The sequence below is a fragment of the Tupaia chinensis genome, unplaced genomic scaffold (genome assembly GCF_000334495.1).
Source record: "Tupaia chinensis unplaced genomic scaffold, TupChi_1.0 Scaffold142808_1, whole genome shotgun sequence".
In the NCBI taxonomy this organism is placed as follows: Eukaryota; Metazoa; Chordata; class Mammalia; order Scandentia; family Tupaiidae; genus Tupaia; species Tupaia belangeri.
Genome location: NW_006202654.1, coordinates 640,146 through 656,235, shown reverse-complemented (window position 1 = coordinate 656,235; position 16,090 = coordinate 640,146).

The following is a 16,090-nucleotide window of genomic DNA, read 5'->3' as shown; positions in this document are numbered from 1 at the left end:
ATGTTTTGTCAATTTAAGAAGCGGATGATTATCTATTGATGATAATGTGTATAGTATCCTCAACTGGACTGGTGTGAAGTGTACTCATGTTGGGTACATTTACTTTACAAGCTAAGTGATGTATAGTGATGGAATGTATAAAATAAATTTTAAAAAATGATTAAATTGTCAGCTTATTTTTTTTTAATGTGCCTTTAATTTTTTGCACTTTTAAAATTTACATTTATCATTGTACATCTTCACAGTGTACAAAATTTTTTAGCATAAATATAGTATGTATCAAACCAGTAAAAAACATTAGCAAATATATTATTATCAACAGATAACTTTTCATTCATATGTCTGTTAAATTTTTTTCCCTCGATCTCCTCCCCCCATCCCATGTTACTTACCGTCTCTGGTATCTACAGTTGTCCTCCCTGCTATTGTACTTTACCATCTTTCTGTTCATGCCATAGAGTGCATTCAGTATATATTGAGTGAGGACATGTGATATCTCTCTTTCACAGACTGGTTTTTAGGTGAAGCATATATTTGATGAAATTTATTCAAGAATGCTTTAGATATTTTGATTAAATTATCAATTGTGTTTTTCTAATGTCTTCTTCCAATTCTACATTGATAGTAAATAGAAATTCTATTGTTTTTGTATATTGACCTTCAATCCCAAGACCTTGCAAAAATCCACTTGCACCTTTCGTGGTTTTAGGGGGTAGATTACTGAATTGTATTCTACATAATGAATATGTGTGTTTTCTTAGAATAAGTTCAGTCTTTTTTCTTTGTTTTCCATTTTTATGACCTTTGTATAAAGTATTGCTTACCTTTTTTTTTCCTTTTTTTTTTGAGAGGTTTTTCTACAGGGCGCGTATGCTTGCCAGAAAGACAGAGAGAGACAGAGAGACAGAAACCGAGAAATCACCCCCTGGGGGGATGGCCACGCCACAAACCCTTCTCCTCCATTCCCCCCCTGGGATCTTTGGCACACACCCACACGTGCCCAGTGTGAGTTTAAGTCACCAGGTATGGGGCTCGAACCGTGGTTGACTACATGAGAATCCAGAGACATAGCCATTATGCCAACTGCTGGTCCCAAGTATTGCTTGCCTTTTAACACTGTTGGATGTCTTACTCAGCCTCACTGTGGCTTTGATATACATCTCCTTGTGGAATACCTTTTCATATGTTCATTGACCATGTGAATATTTTATTTTGTGTGTTGCTTGTCCTCATTAAGTTAGTTTCTATGATATTTATTTGTAATATATTTTACTACTTTTAAATTGATACATAATGTCTAAATACAAGTCCTTTGTTAGATACATGTTTTGTCATAGGGCGTTGCCACCACACCCGTTAGATACATGTTTTGTAAACATTTCTCATAGTCTGTAGCTTCCCTTTTTCACTTTAGCTAAGGTGTACTTTCATTAGCAAATGTTTGTTTTTAATTTGATGATGTCAGGTTTATCAAATTTTATATACTAAGAAGTGTTTGTTTATCTCAAGGTCAATAAGATATTGTCCTGTTTTCTTCTTGAAGCTTTCCAGTTTGAACTTTTACAATTAGATCTGTAATTATTTTTCAAAGGCTATAACATTAACATTCAAATACCTTGTTACCATTTCTTACGGGTAAATTGAACATAGACGAGAAATGGGTAATATATAATGTTAGTGATTGGGTATGGAAAGAAACACTCAGATATGCTACTGAGGTGTAAATGTATACAGTCTTTTGTCATGGGAAGAGTAGCAAATCAGCAGTAGGAATCAAAATCAGCAGGCATAAAAGTCCTAAAAACGTTTATTTCAGAACCACCCCCCCCCCCAGAACACATGAAGAGACTTAACACTCCCTTGAGCTGTCAACTGTCCCACTCGACCCAGGCTCCTAAGGCCTAGACTCCCATGCTGGGATCTTTGCATAGTGAAGTTCAATGTACACCCACTGGACTCTGTGGAAATAATCCTGGGGTATGCCAAAATTTAGCTTCAAGGATGCATTATCATAACCTTTTTTAAAAAAAGTGGCAAAGGAAGAATGCAAACAGTCTCTAATAGTGGATTTTAAAACGATAACATAGCACTACTATGGAACACTGATTAACTATTGAAGGTAGTGTTGTAGCATAATCAATGCCATAGATGATGTTCACTGACATTTTCAAGTGAAAGGCAAGTTATACACTGAGATTATGGGGTGATTGCCTTTGATCTGTGTGCACAGATGTAAATGGCTACTCTTACACCCAGGTCTTTTTTTTTTTTTTTGAAAAGGTTTTTGCTATAGGGCATGTGTGCTTGCCAGACAGAGAGAGACAGAGAGACAGAAAGCGAGAAATCACCCCCCAGGGAGGATGGCCACACTGCAATCCCTTCTCCTCCATTCTCCTCTCAGGATCTTGGGCACGCATTCACATGTGCCCGGCGTGAGTTTAAGCCACCGGGTCCGGGACGTGAACCACGGTCGACTACGTGGGAGTCCAGCAACATAGCCATTACACTAACTGCTGGTCCCAAGGTCTTTTTGTTTCCTGTGTTTCTCAAGTTCTTACAATGCACATGTATTCCAGGAAAAGAAATATATAGGTACAATGTTTGAATTTAGAAAACTAGTGAATATTAAAGAAGGAGAGGCATTGAAAAATAACTCCAAGCAAATGTGTTACAATGAGAAATTTCATATCTTTGAAAATGATTAATTAAATTTAAGCATGCTATAAATGTTTTTAAATTACCATCTGCTGCTTTTATACTTTTAATTTTTCCCTTTGATTTCATGTCTTTATTCTTTTGAATAACTAAGAAAAGGGGCATCTAGTCCCATTTCAGAACTGGAAGCATGACAATGAAGTGCTACTATTCAAAACATTTCTCTTGCTGCCTCTTATTATATCATTGGAGCTACAATACCTTGGGGCATTTAGGATTTAGGGAGATTTATATGCCCATTTAAAGTTTCATTGGCTAGAGATAGAGGAAAATGTAAACAAGAAACTTGTATCAGATCTAGGCAAGGAGGTATGCAGGTCCAAAGAAGCATCAATAGGTGGGGCTGTAAATGGCCTTAGGGGTGAAACTGTTCTGGACTTCCCAGCATTTTGCAGAGGTGTCTCAGGTGTAGTATAAGGGTAATACCTCTAAAAGAGTGGGCTCAGGTCTTTTTGGAGTGGTTCATGTTTGTTGAGCTCATGGCTTATGGGAAAAATCAAGAAAAGCTTGGTTGGGAACCAGCAGTTAGTGTAATGGCTATGTCGCTGGACTCCCACGTAGTCGACCGCGGTTCGCATCCCAGACCCGGTGGCTTAAACTCACGCTGAGCGCGTGTGAGTGTGTACTCAAGATCCCGAGAGGAGAATGGAGGAGAAGGGATTGCGGCATGGCCATCCCCCCTGGGGGGTGATTTCTCACTTTCTGTCTCTATGTCTGTCTCTGTCTGTCTGGCGAGCGCATGCGCCCTATAGCAAAAACCTCTCCAAAAAAAAAAAGAAAGCTTGGTCAACCTTTCCTGGGGCATCTTCAGCCACAGTGCTCAGGTCAGAGGGACCAGTGGGTGTACATTGAACTTCACCATGCAACGATTCCAGTGTGGGAGTCTAGACCTTAGGAACCTGGGTCAAGTGGGGCAGTTGACAGCTCAAGGGTGTGTTGAGAAGGCTTTTCAATCAGGGCACACATATGCAATACAGACTGACCTTAGAAGGTCAAACTGCTGAAGTCTGTCCTCTTATCCTCTTATTTATCTTCATTATTCAAATACTCTGTGCCACAGCTTTTCAGCAGAAAATTCACCTGTAGGTGAACTGTACCTTTTGGCCCCAACTGTCCAAATGAACTTTGGATTAATTGCCTATGGATGCCAAAATAAATTAGCAGTCTCAGAAATGTATTCTCTCCAGACCAGCAGTTGGTGTAATGGCTATTTCGCTGAACTCCCATGTAGTCAACTGCAGTTCGAGTCCTGGACCCAGTGGCTTAAACTCACGCTGGGCACGTGTGCGTGTGTGCCCAAAATCCTGAAAGGAGAATGGAGGAGAAGGGATTGCAGTGTGGTCATCTCCCTTGGGGGTGATTTCTCACTTTCTGTCTCTCTGTCTCTCTGTGTCTTTCTGGCAAGCACACATGCCCTATAGCAAAAACCTCTCAAAAGAAAGAAAGAAAGAAAGAAAGAAAGAAAGAAAGAAAGAAAGAAAGAAAGAAAGAAAGAAAGAAAGAAAGGAAGGAAGGAAGGAAGGAAGGAAGAAAAGGGAAAGGGAAAAGGAAAAGGAAAAGGAAAAGGAAAAGGAAAAGGAAAGAAATGTATTCTCTCTGTTTTGGAGGCCAGAAGTCCAAAATCAAAGTGTTGGCAGGGCAGTGGTTCCTCTGAAGCCTCTTCTATAAGAGAATTCCTCCTTGCCCTTCCTAGCTTCCAGCAGCTCCTTGTAATTCTTGATGTTCCTTGCCTTGTAACTGTATCACTCCAGTCTCTGTTGCCACTATCACATTGACTTCTTTTTACATTTGCCTGTAGTCATCCTTTCCTCTTTCAGGAAGAACACCAGTTATTGGATTGAGGGCCCACCCTAATCCAATGTAACTGTCTTAATTATATCCATAAAGACCCTTTTTTCAAGGAAGGTCACTTGCAGAAGTACTGGGAGTTAGGACTTGAACATGTATTTTGGGGGGACATGATTTAATCCACTAAAAACATGTACACTAGGGGAAAAAAATCACTGTGTAAGTATTCCTTCTTGGGCTACCACATTATATTATTAAACTGAAAGTTATTCCTCTATCTTGTATTTTTGACCCTCATGTGTTTGCTCATAACATGATTCTGAGAAGCCCTCTAGGCCTTTCTCTGGAATTCATAATGGACATAGTGGGTTTCCACATTCATAGAAACAGAATGTTCAACTTCAATTCCCAAGAGAGCTAGAATGCTGGCAATGTTTGGAGGGAAGGCGGATATGGGGGGATGGCTGGGAAGCTAGGGAAGATGAGGCTTCTGGCAATGGGGCTGACTAGGGCAAAGGTCAGGGGTGACCTACTAGAAGATCAGGATACAGAGGGGACCAAGAATCAGAAATTGACCCCAAGTAGAAACACAGCAGGTCTGGCTGGCTGGTAGCAGGGTGGAGTTCCAGTGAAACATGGAAATTGGGGCCCAGCTGGATGGACACCAAAGGAGGTGGGGAATTGCCCATAACCCATTTCTCAGCAAGACTTCTTAGCTCTACATCACCACATGACAGATCTGCCCTGTGTGTCCCCCTTCCCACCACTGACACTCTATTCCAGTTCCCATCATCTCTTGAACTTCCAATTCCCTGCTACTCCTGTCAGCCCAAACCATTCTCCACAGAACAACAGAGTGGTCTTTTCAAACATAATAACCACCACAGTGCTCAGGCCAAAGGGCCCAGTGGATGTATGTTGAACTTCACCATCCAAAGATTCCAGTGCTGTGTGATCTGGTCCCTGCCCACCCATTTTGTGTCATCACACCTCAGCCCCTCTGCCTTCTTTATGCTCCTTTAACCCACCAAGCTCCTTACCACCTCAGGACCTCTTCTCCTGCTGTTCCCATTGCCTGCAACTCTCTGACCCACTTATCAATATCTGCTTCTTGGCCTTCTTTCCTTGGAACAACCTTCTGGGACCCTCCAATCCAAAGTGGTACCTTCCCATCTCTCTCAATCTTTCATCCAATTTTATCTTTTTTATATTACTTATCATACCTGAAATTATTGAGCTTGCTTATTTCTGTGGTTCTCTACCTGGAGTGATAAGGTCCTCTGGGGGACATTTGGCAGTGTCTAGAGAGACAGCTGTCTTACTACTGGGGAATGAGTGCTACTGGCATCTAGTGGGTAGAGGCCAGGGAAGTTGTTGAACATCCTGCAGTGCATCAGGCAGCCCCACAGCAAAGAATCAAACTACTCCAAATGTCAATAGTGCTGAGGTTGAAAAATCTTTATTTGCAGCTTTTGTATTTTCTATCTCTACACTTAATGTATAGAGAATGTACATAAAACCCAAGAAAGCAGGGACCTGGCCTGGATTCTCTCTTGTTCAGTACTTTATTTCTGGTCTCCAGAACAATGCCCAGGCCAGTCTTGGTGCTCTAAAAATAATGGATGTGTTGAGACCAGCAGATGGTATAATGCTCATCACTGGACTCCCACATGTTCGACTGTAGTTTGTATCCCGGACCCAGAGGCTTGGAAACTCATGCTGGTCACATGTGCATGCATGCCCAAAATCCCAAGAGGAGAATGGAGGAGAAGGGATTGTGGCATGGCTATACTCCTCAGGGGCGATTTCTCATATTTTGTCTCTCTCTCTCTCTAGTGAGCATTCGCACCTTATAGCAAAAATATGTATATATAAAAAGATGGATGTGTGACCGAGTGGATGAATGAATGAATGATTAGGTGAATGAATGTATGGTTTCAAGCCTTGGATCTTCCCTTTACTCACTTTTTGAGTCTGGGAACATTGCTTAAATGCTCCAAGCTTCAATTGCCTCATCTGTGAAATAGGGATCACAGAAATGCCTGATTCATAAGTTCTTGGGCTGACTGAGAAAAATAGCTCTAAGCCATTGACTAGTGAGCTTGGCAAGTAGAAGGCCCTTAGTTCATGTTAACTCTTATTGCTGCCATACACCGCTCGCCAAAACCTTTTGCCTCCATGTGCGTTTTCCTTTTCTGTGTCTAGAAAATAAAGTTATTCTCTCAGCCACCTTGGCTTGAAATTGCCACTCAGCTTTGCATGTTCCCTTTGCCTCCTCACTTTCGCAGCCATGGTCAAATTCTCTGTCTTGCCCAAGTGCACATTTCTTAGGGAATAAACGAGAGAGTGTTTTCCCTTCTGTAAACCGTAACACCTCTTTTAGAGTGTGTTCACATATGAGACACTCGTTAAACATGTTTTTAAGTAAATTAAGCTTCTGTTGACCTGGTTGGGCCTCAGTCTGAGCCAGGCTCTATGTCCCTGAGTCTCAGGGACACTCTATGACCTTGTCCTTCTGCCAGAATGCTTTCCTGTTCCCACTAGAAGGTACAGAGATTTTTCTTTACCTTGTTTTTCAGATTACAAAAACATTCTTTTTAGTGTATTAACTTGGGCAAGACGGATATCTTTACAAAATTATATCTTTCTATCCAGAAATAGAGTATGGGTCACCATTTATTCAGGTCAACCTTAGCATCCTTTAGCAAAATATTGTAGTTTATCCTCTCTCTCTCACAGACACACACACACACAATTTATGCATGTGTCTTACTAAATTTATCAATAGCCCTTTTATAGTTTTGGTAGAAATTGCAAAGAAGATTGGCATTTCTGCTATTGTGATCCAGAAGTAAACTACTAACTTTTAGACATTTTGCTGTATCTAAACATTTTATTTAAATCCCTTAATGTTTCTAAACACAATAACATTAGCATTATATTGTCATGTTTTCAATTTCTATTTTTAATTTTTCTTTGATCCAGTGACTTTTTAGAAGGCTGTTTTGATTTTTAATTTTCAAGTGTGAGGAGCTTGTTTTTTGTTTTGTTCTGTTTCTCTTTTTCTGTTTTTAAAGTTATTTATGTCTCCCATGAGCAAGCAAGAGAGAGAGAGAGAGAGAGAGAGAGAGACAAAGAGAGAGCACCATCAACAGGAGTTTGATGTCCCAGTGTACCTCAGCCCTCAAGAGAGAGAAGATCTTTTTTTTTTTTTTTGGAGAAGTTTTTTCGCTATAGGGTGCATGCACTCGCCAGACAGACAGAGAGAGACAGAGAGACAGAAAGCGAGAAATCATCCCCCAGGGGGGATGGTCACGCCGCAGTCCCATCTCCTCCATTCTCCTCTCGGGATCTTGGGCACGCACGCACACGCGCCCGACGTGAGTTTTAAGCCACCGGGTCCAGGACGCAAACCGCGGTCGACTACGTGGGAGTCCAGCGACATAGCCATTACGCTAACAGCTGGTTCCCCAGATCATTTTTAAATTGATGATGGACTAGTCTTTTTATTTTAGAAGAATTTCAGATTTACAGAAAAGCTGCAGAAGTTGTACAGCAAATTCCTGTATACTCCAGGCCCAATTTCCAATTCCTCTGATAATATTTTACATTACTGTTCTTTTATTCTCTTTTTTAATCCTTCTGGTGGGCCAAACCATTTATAGAGACATGACTGTTAAAAGATCTATTTTATTTTAAATTTCTTTCTTTTTTTTTTCTTTCTTTCCTTTTTTTTTTTTTTCAGAGTTTTTTTTTTGGTATAAGGTGCATGTACAGACAGAGGAAGAAAGCGAGAAATCATCCCCCCCCCCAGGGGGAATGGCCATGCCACAATCCCTTCTCTCCCGTTCTCTTTGGATCTTGGGTGCACATGCACATGCGCCTAGCGTGAGTTTAAGCCACCGGGTCTGGGACTCGAAACACAGTCGACTACATGGGAGTCCAGAGACATAGCCATTATGCCAACTGCTGGTCCCTAAAAGATCTATTTTTAATTTGACATGAATAGAGAATCCTGTATGTCCAAACAACGAAAAGGAAGAATGTCTAGGAAGGAGGTAGAATTAAAGCCACATTGCTGTTTCCAGGATTGCCAGAAAATATGTGAGGCCCAGTGCAAAAGGAAAACAAGCCACTTGTTGAAGAATTTCAGTATAAAGAATTTCAAGATGGTAGCATGAGAGCATTCAACTTGGTTTAGGGTAACTACCTTGCCTTATTGCATGCTGTTGAAACCAGCCCTCGCTTTTTTTTTTTTTTTTTTACCAATCTTTCAACTTTCTCCATGCTCTAAATATCTCAGTAAGTTAAAGAAATGTCCCTGCATGACCAGGGCCAAATCTACTCACTTGTGAGTTTTTCTAGAACACTCAACCTCACAAGCTTTGCCTGCCTTTTAAATATCAGTTCAAAAGGCTTTGAGTTAAGGACAATGGTATTAGCTACCCTGAAATGGCAGTGAAGCTAATTCTAAAATAACATCCACATTAGCTCACACCGGCTGATATTTTCTTTGCTAAAGATCAGGCAAATGGAGTGTTTATTTTGAGTGCGTTCCAATAATACTTACAAGTAGCCAAGAATGCTTGGGCTCTTGGAAACTGTACCTTATGCCCAGAGGCTCTTGGTGAGTATGTTTTTTTTAACCAGGTTTACTCATTTAACTTGTCCAAATGGGACACTTTCACAAGGGAACCCATCAGCCAGTCATTCTGATGAAATCATAAAAGGACCTGTGAGGAAATGAACTATGAAAGCTCTTAGTAAACTAGAATTTTCAAAGTATCTGAGAAATACACAACTGGAAATTAGTTTAACTTCATCATTTATTTATCAGTCTTCAGCAGTATTGTATTTTGAAATTTGAGGGCATGATGTCCACTTGTAGTATTTGCTTAGCTGTACAACTTAGCACCTACACATAGCATGTGCTACACAACTATGCTTAGACTCACCTTCCCTCTGCACTCATGTCCTATTCATCATCGTAGAAGAAGCTATCCTGGATCTGGAGTTCTTCCTCCTGTTTCTAGAACACAGTTACTGGTTCCACTATGGTGCAGTCTCAGATAGAAGAAATACAAATGCCTCTCTCTTTTGATTGATGCCTCACTGATTTCTGGGAATTGATTCCCACTGAGTGCAAATGGGCAGGTGACCAATGAAAATGTCTCTGGAATGGCCTTTGTTCTGCTGTCATTCCCTTCCCCATATGTAGGCATTGTGTGCCACTAGTGTTGAGACCTAATACTTCCACCCTTGGTCCCTAGTTTCTGGAGGTGTGCAGAGGTAATTGTCACTTAGCATTTCAGTCTATATTTTAGTAAATTACAGTTGCTCAAAGTTTTTAAGAGATTTAAAGTAAAAGATTGCTTAGGAGACTGTATTAGTATTCTATGACTATATACATACATATATGTAGATGTACATACACTTGAATAGATTCTAGTACCTGCATTTTTTATCAAATTCATTTAGAATAGTACACAATAAGTCAATTAGAAGAGAAAAATAAAATAAGAATTTTAAGTTCATAGAATTAGAAGCAGAATAGAAATAGAATTCCCTTAAAGATTGCATTGAATTAGCATTGAATTATTTACTCTTAATAATATCATCCCATTTTTGTCCTTTTTTCCCCAAAAAAGAGTCCTAATTTTATACACATCTACTTCATAGAATGCTGATATAGTCACTTAAAAGGCATCATCATATTTTGAAAGACTTAATTATCCTGTGTCTTTGCCAGTTCATGGTGCTATAACAAACACCATGTACTGGATTGCTTAAACAATAAACACTTATTTCTCACAGTTCTAGAGGGTGAGAATTCCAAGATCAAGGTGCCAGCTGATTCAGTGTCTACCAAGGGCCCTTTTCCTGATTTGCAGATGGCCACTTTTGCTCATGCCATCATGATCTTCTCTCTCCTGTATCTTCTTATAAAGGTACTAATCCCATTATTGTAGGCTTCACCCTTATGACCTAATTTATCTCCCAAAGGTTCTGCCTCCTTATACCATCATATTTGGTACTGGGGCTTTAACATAGGAATTTTGAGGAAATGCAACATTCTTTCCATTGCTCCTTATTATACCTACATTTTACTTTCTCCTTTTTTCACTAAGAAATTCCCTTTCAATTCTATGTCCCGAATGTCATTGGGAGAAATTGCCTCAAACTTAGAAACAAAAGATGGATTAAAAATGTTTTCCAAAAGTCACTTCAGATGTTTTAAATATTTTCACTACTAAATAGATACCATTTGATCAATAGGTTTACCAGTCTTGGTGGCAGCATATGATGCAGTGGTTAAGGCACTGGGCTCCCACGTGGTCAACTGTGGTTTGAGTCCCAAACCCGGTGGTTTGAAACTCATGCCGGGCACATGTGCATGCATGCATGCCCAAAATCCTAAGAGGAGAGTGACAGAAAAGGGATTGTGGTGTGGCCACCCCCCAGGGGGTGATTTCTCATTTTCTCTCTCTCGTTCTCTCTCTGTGTCTCTGGTTGGTGCATGTGCCTATAGCAAAAATCTCACTTAAAAACAACAAAATTTTACTAGCCTTGTCCATTTCAGATAAATGTTAATTTAAAAGTATTGCTTTTACTAAATACTGAGTTGACATGAAATTTATGGCTAAGAAAGAAAGAGGCCATAGTTAGAACACTAGAAAGTACCAAAGTTAAGGAAGAGGTAAAAGAGAAGTCAGAAAGATGACTGTGAGATGCAGAGGTAGAGGCTGAGCTGTGGTCAGCATGAATTATTTAAATGTATCCTCTATGTGACTGATTCTGCTGTGCTTAATCTGCTCTTCCTTTCCTTCTCTGTCCCTCTCTCCTTTTATCCTCCCTCCCTCCTTCTTTTTCTCCTTCATGAGGACACACAAACGGAAAGAACAGGGTCTTGCCTGCCATGATCCCTCCTGCCTCCACCTCAGCCTCCCTACCAGCCAGGATCACAGACACGCATTGGGCATAAATAGCATCAACCCAGGATCCAAACCTGTGCCTTCCATGTGACTCCAATATCCTGCAATGGGGCTTCTATTGAGTTTGCCACCATGACTGGGCCTAGAGTCCCAGCTTTATAGAAAGTAATGTCCCATTTAACTTGCCACCGTGGATAGACCTAGAATTAGAATTTTGACCTCTGAGTCCTCTTAGGCCAGAAAAACGAGAATTTAGGTTCACCAGGTTCAGCAAATGACTTGAAGGCAAATGCTGGCTTTAGGGCTGTAATGTCCTTTCTGATTATTTTGAGACCTAAGTGTTTCTTATTTCCTTGCCCACTCATGCATATCTTTAATAGAGTTTTAAAATATGTTACCTAACATTCCTAGTTGGTTCCCATGGAAGGTTATTCTGCCTTACTGCAAGAAATATGTATAGACATGTCCTTTTAAAATGCTCTCTTGGTTTGCGAGGCCAATGTATATATTATAAAACTTACAAAAAATGAAGTACACTAGTTTTTCTTTCCTCCATATTCTTTTTCAACTCATACAATTACATAGAAAGATTATAATTTTTTCCTAAATTTGTTTTCCTCTTCTGGATTTGTCTGTGGAGAGTAAATAGCTCCATTCAAAGGCTTAGCCTTGTCTTATTTTAAAACTTCCCTCACAAATCATTTTGGGTGTTCATGCAAAAGATATTTTTGGGGAGCTACTTTTTACACAGTTTTGAGGTAGGCCTTTATGGGTTTCCAAACATGGTAGTACTGGAGACAGGAATGAAAGGAAATGTCTACTATACAAAGAGAAATATGACCGTTGCCATTCAAGAGTTCAGATGAAGTTCTCTGTACGTTCATAAGAGGGCTGGCTTGCTTTTGAATGGATCAGGAAAGCCTCAGAGTATGAAGAAGCTTGCTTTTCAATGGATCAGGAAAGCCTTAGAGTATGAAGAAGCATTTGAGTTGGGCCTCAAAGGATGGACAGTGTAGGGAGTGGCCAGATCTGGGCAAAGCACTAGCGACCTTTAAAGTAGACATGGTCTTGGTGCTGATGCTGCAGGGCAAGGGAAAGTTCTAACAAAGACATAATCGGCTGTTATACTGCAGGGCTGTATAAATTAAAGAAAGCTGAGTGTTAGCCAGAGGTGGCCAGGGGAAACTTGTTTAGATGCAAGGTACTCCACAGCCATGACAATAGAAAATAGCTGGCATTCACGATCTACAGCTGTATAAAAGAATAAATCTGGGAACAGCTCAGGGCTGTGGTGTTCTCCATCTAAGACACTCTATCCATAGGATCCCGGCTTTCTTTACTTGTCAGTCAGTCTGTTCTTTCTCGATCCATTGCTGGCTTCCACTGGGAGTTCCACCTCTCTCAGCCTCACAGGCTCAGGTAGGGCAGTAATTAGCTTTTCTTATAGAGAAAGAGGAAGAGTGAGGAGGAATAGGAGGAGAATGAGGGAGGGGAGGAGGAGAAGATATACTCATTGCATGAGTTTAGGTAGGACAGTGTAATAAGTTTTACTGGAAGGACACATTCACTGATCTAAGGCTGCCTAATATGACAGCCACCAACTAAATTTGGCTATTGAGCACTCGACATGTGGCTAGTGTAACTGATGAACTAATTTTACGTGTATGTAATTATAATGAAGTGAAATTTAAACTTATAAGAAGAACCTAATACCGTGTTCAGTTGTTCGGAAACTTTTAAGTATGTTTGGAACAATGATTTAGGTATGTATATGAACCTTCTTGCACAGACATATACTTTATGAAGTCCAATTTGAGATTAAATATTTCTAATGAAAAGTTTATGGTCCAAATTAAGGTGTGCTGTAAAAATGTAAAATATCTTATGAATTATTTTTTTTGATTGTATGTTGAAATTACATTTGTGACTTGCATCATATTTCTATGGGACAGTCCTATTCTAGAGCATGAAGTAGGAGTTTCTTTGGAACTTTAACAAGTTAATTAATTTTTTTGAGAGGTTTTTCACTATAGGGCATGTGCACTCACCAGATAGAGAGAGACAGAGAGACAGAAAGCGAGAAATCACCCCCCAGAGGAGATGGCCACACCGCAATCCCTTCTCCTCCATTCTCCTCTTGGGATCTTGGGCACGCATACACACGCACCCAGCATGGGTTTTAAGCCACTGGGTCCGGGATGTGAACCGCGGTCGACTGTGTGGGAGTCCAGCAACATAGCCATTACACTAACTGCTGGTTCCCAAGTTAATTAATTTTTTTAATTGCCAGAGGGTGTGTGTGTTCACTAGAGAGAGAGACATGAGATGGGAAAAGCACCCTCATGGAGTGTGGTCATGCTGTAATCTCTTCTCCTCCATCTCTCACTTGTTTTGGGATTTTGAGCTCACATGCACATATGCTAGCATATTCCTCAAGTTGCTGGAGCCGGGATTCAAACTGTGGTCAGCCATATGATATCCTACTCTCTTAACCACTAGGCTGTGGAGCCAGCCCAACAAGTTATTTAACTTTTGAGCCTAAGTTTCCTTATTTTCTGAGGTTCTTACTTTATATGAATGTTGAGAGGGCACAAGTAGAGTTGCAAGCAAAGCCCATATTAACAGTAGCAACTGACTCAATAATACGTTGTCATTCTTATATTTAAAGAGATAAAGAGAGGGACCAGCAGATGGTATAATGGTTACGTTGCTGGACTCCTCCATAGTTGACTGCGGTTCAAGTCCCAGACCCCATGGCTTCAAACTCACACCAGGCATGTGTGAGTGTGTTCCCAAAATCCCGAGAAGAGAATGGAGGAGATGGGATTGCAACATGGCCATTCCCTCTGAGGGGTAATTTCTTGCTTTTTGTCTCTCTATCTCTCTGTGTCTCTCTGGTACGTGCCCTGTAGAAGAAATCTCTCAAATAAAAGAGATAAAGAGAAAGAGAAACATATTCTGTAGAAAAGACAAGAGCAGACAATAAGCCTGATTTATAAAATATATAATGGCAAGGATAGTCATAAGGATCAGAAACATGATCAGTGAAAAATGAAGAATGATGTGTGGTGAACTGGCAAACATGCTTGAGAAAGCCAAGGAAAGATAACAAGTGAGCAATATAAGTGGCACAGCTGGGGGACCATTCTAGACTTGGAAGCCAGTTCTCACTTTGACATAAATAGACTTGGGGAAGATGGGGAAGCTAGCTCATTTTCTATGCCTCCTTCTGACATCTGCAGAATGACATATGCAGAAGAGATGACCACCCAGATTTTAGTGGGACCCAATAATTAATCTGGTGGGAAGAAGTATAAGACAAATTGTTCATGAATATCAATGTCACTCTGTACGTGAGACTCACTGTGGTTAAAGAAAAAGTAGCAATTTAAAGGTAGGCTTAAGGAATTTCGGATGAAATAGTGAAGAAAATAGATGGATAATACAAAGAGGAATAAATCTGTAAAAGAAGAGATTGATAAATTTGTTGGCTTTGCAGTTAGCTTGCTTGGCAATTATTGAAGATAAAGAAAAAGGGTTTGGCCAAGGTTTATTAATTTTTATAAAAAAGTAGGAACATCCTGTGCCTTTTCCCCACTAATTATAGTTTATGACTATTTGGTCCAATGTTAGGACACCTTTTCTTTGCCTGTTGATATATCATTATGTGTACTCTTTGATTTAGTTTCAGGTTTAATATCTGTCACTTTAGACTGTCAGTAAAATTAATCACATGTGCTTAAAATGTTGAACAAGAAAAACTCCACAAGATAGATTTGCACTGAATGCTCAGTGATGTCTTTTAAAATAAAGTAAATAACTTCTGCTTACCTAGAGATAAAGAAATAGCTTCATAAATATTCCTCTCTGGGGTAAAGTTCTACTGTGGTCTGTCTTCACACAAAGAGGGCTTGCTTCTTGTATCTCGTGGTAGAATTTATTTTACTTGTCAATGGTATGTAAATGAGAATGAGACTTAGTTACATATATCCAAAAAAGTCAAAACAACCACAGCTTAAAAGATGGGAGGTTGGGGCCAGCAGGTGGCGTGGTGGTTAAGGAGCTAGACTCCCACATGGTTGACCACAGTTTCAAGCTCCTAGACCCGCAGTTTGAAAATCATGCCGGGTGTATGTGTGCGCATGCCCAAAATCCCAAGAGGAGAATGGACAAAGGATTGTGGTGTGGCCATCCCCACCTGGGGAGTTATTTATTGCTTGCCCTATCTCTCTGTCTCTCCAGTGAATGCACACGCCCTGTGACAAAAAGAAAAAAAAAAATGATAGGAGGTCATTGTTTTCTCATTTAAAGGAGACCGGGATAGTGGCTCCACATTTACCTGGCACTCAGTTTTCTTCAGTCTCCTCACTCTTCCAGCACATTTTTTTCTCCTTGAAGGCATTTCATGGTCTAAGATGGCTGCTGCTGTGGTGACCATCATGGCCACATTACAGGGGGGACAAAGTAGCAGTGCCGGTGGATTTCTGGGAAGGTTCTTCCAATACTCTCTCTCTCTCTTGCTTTTTAACTCCCAGAAGGTGTGTGTGCACTCACCAGAGAGAAAGCAAGAGAGAGAGGGAGAGGGAGAGGGAGAAAACACCCCCTCCCAATGGGGCGTGGTCACATTGCACTCTCTTCCCCTCCGTTTCCTCATA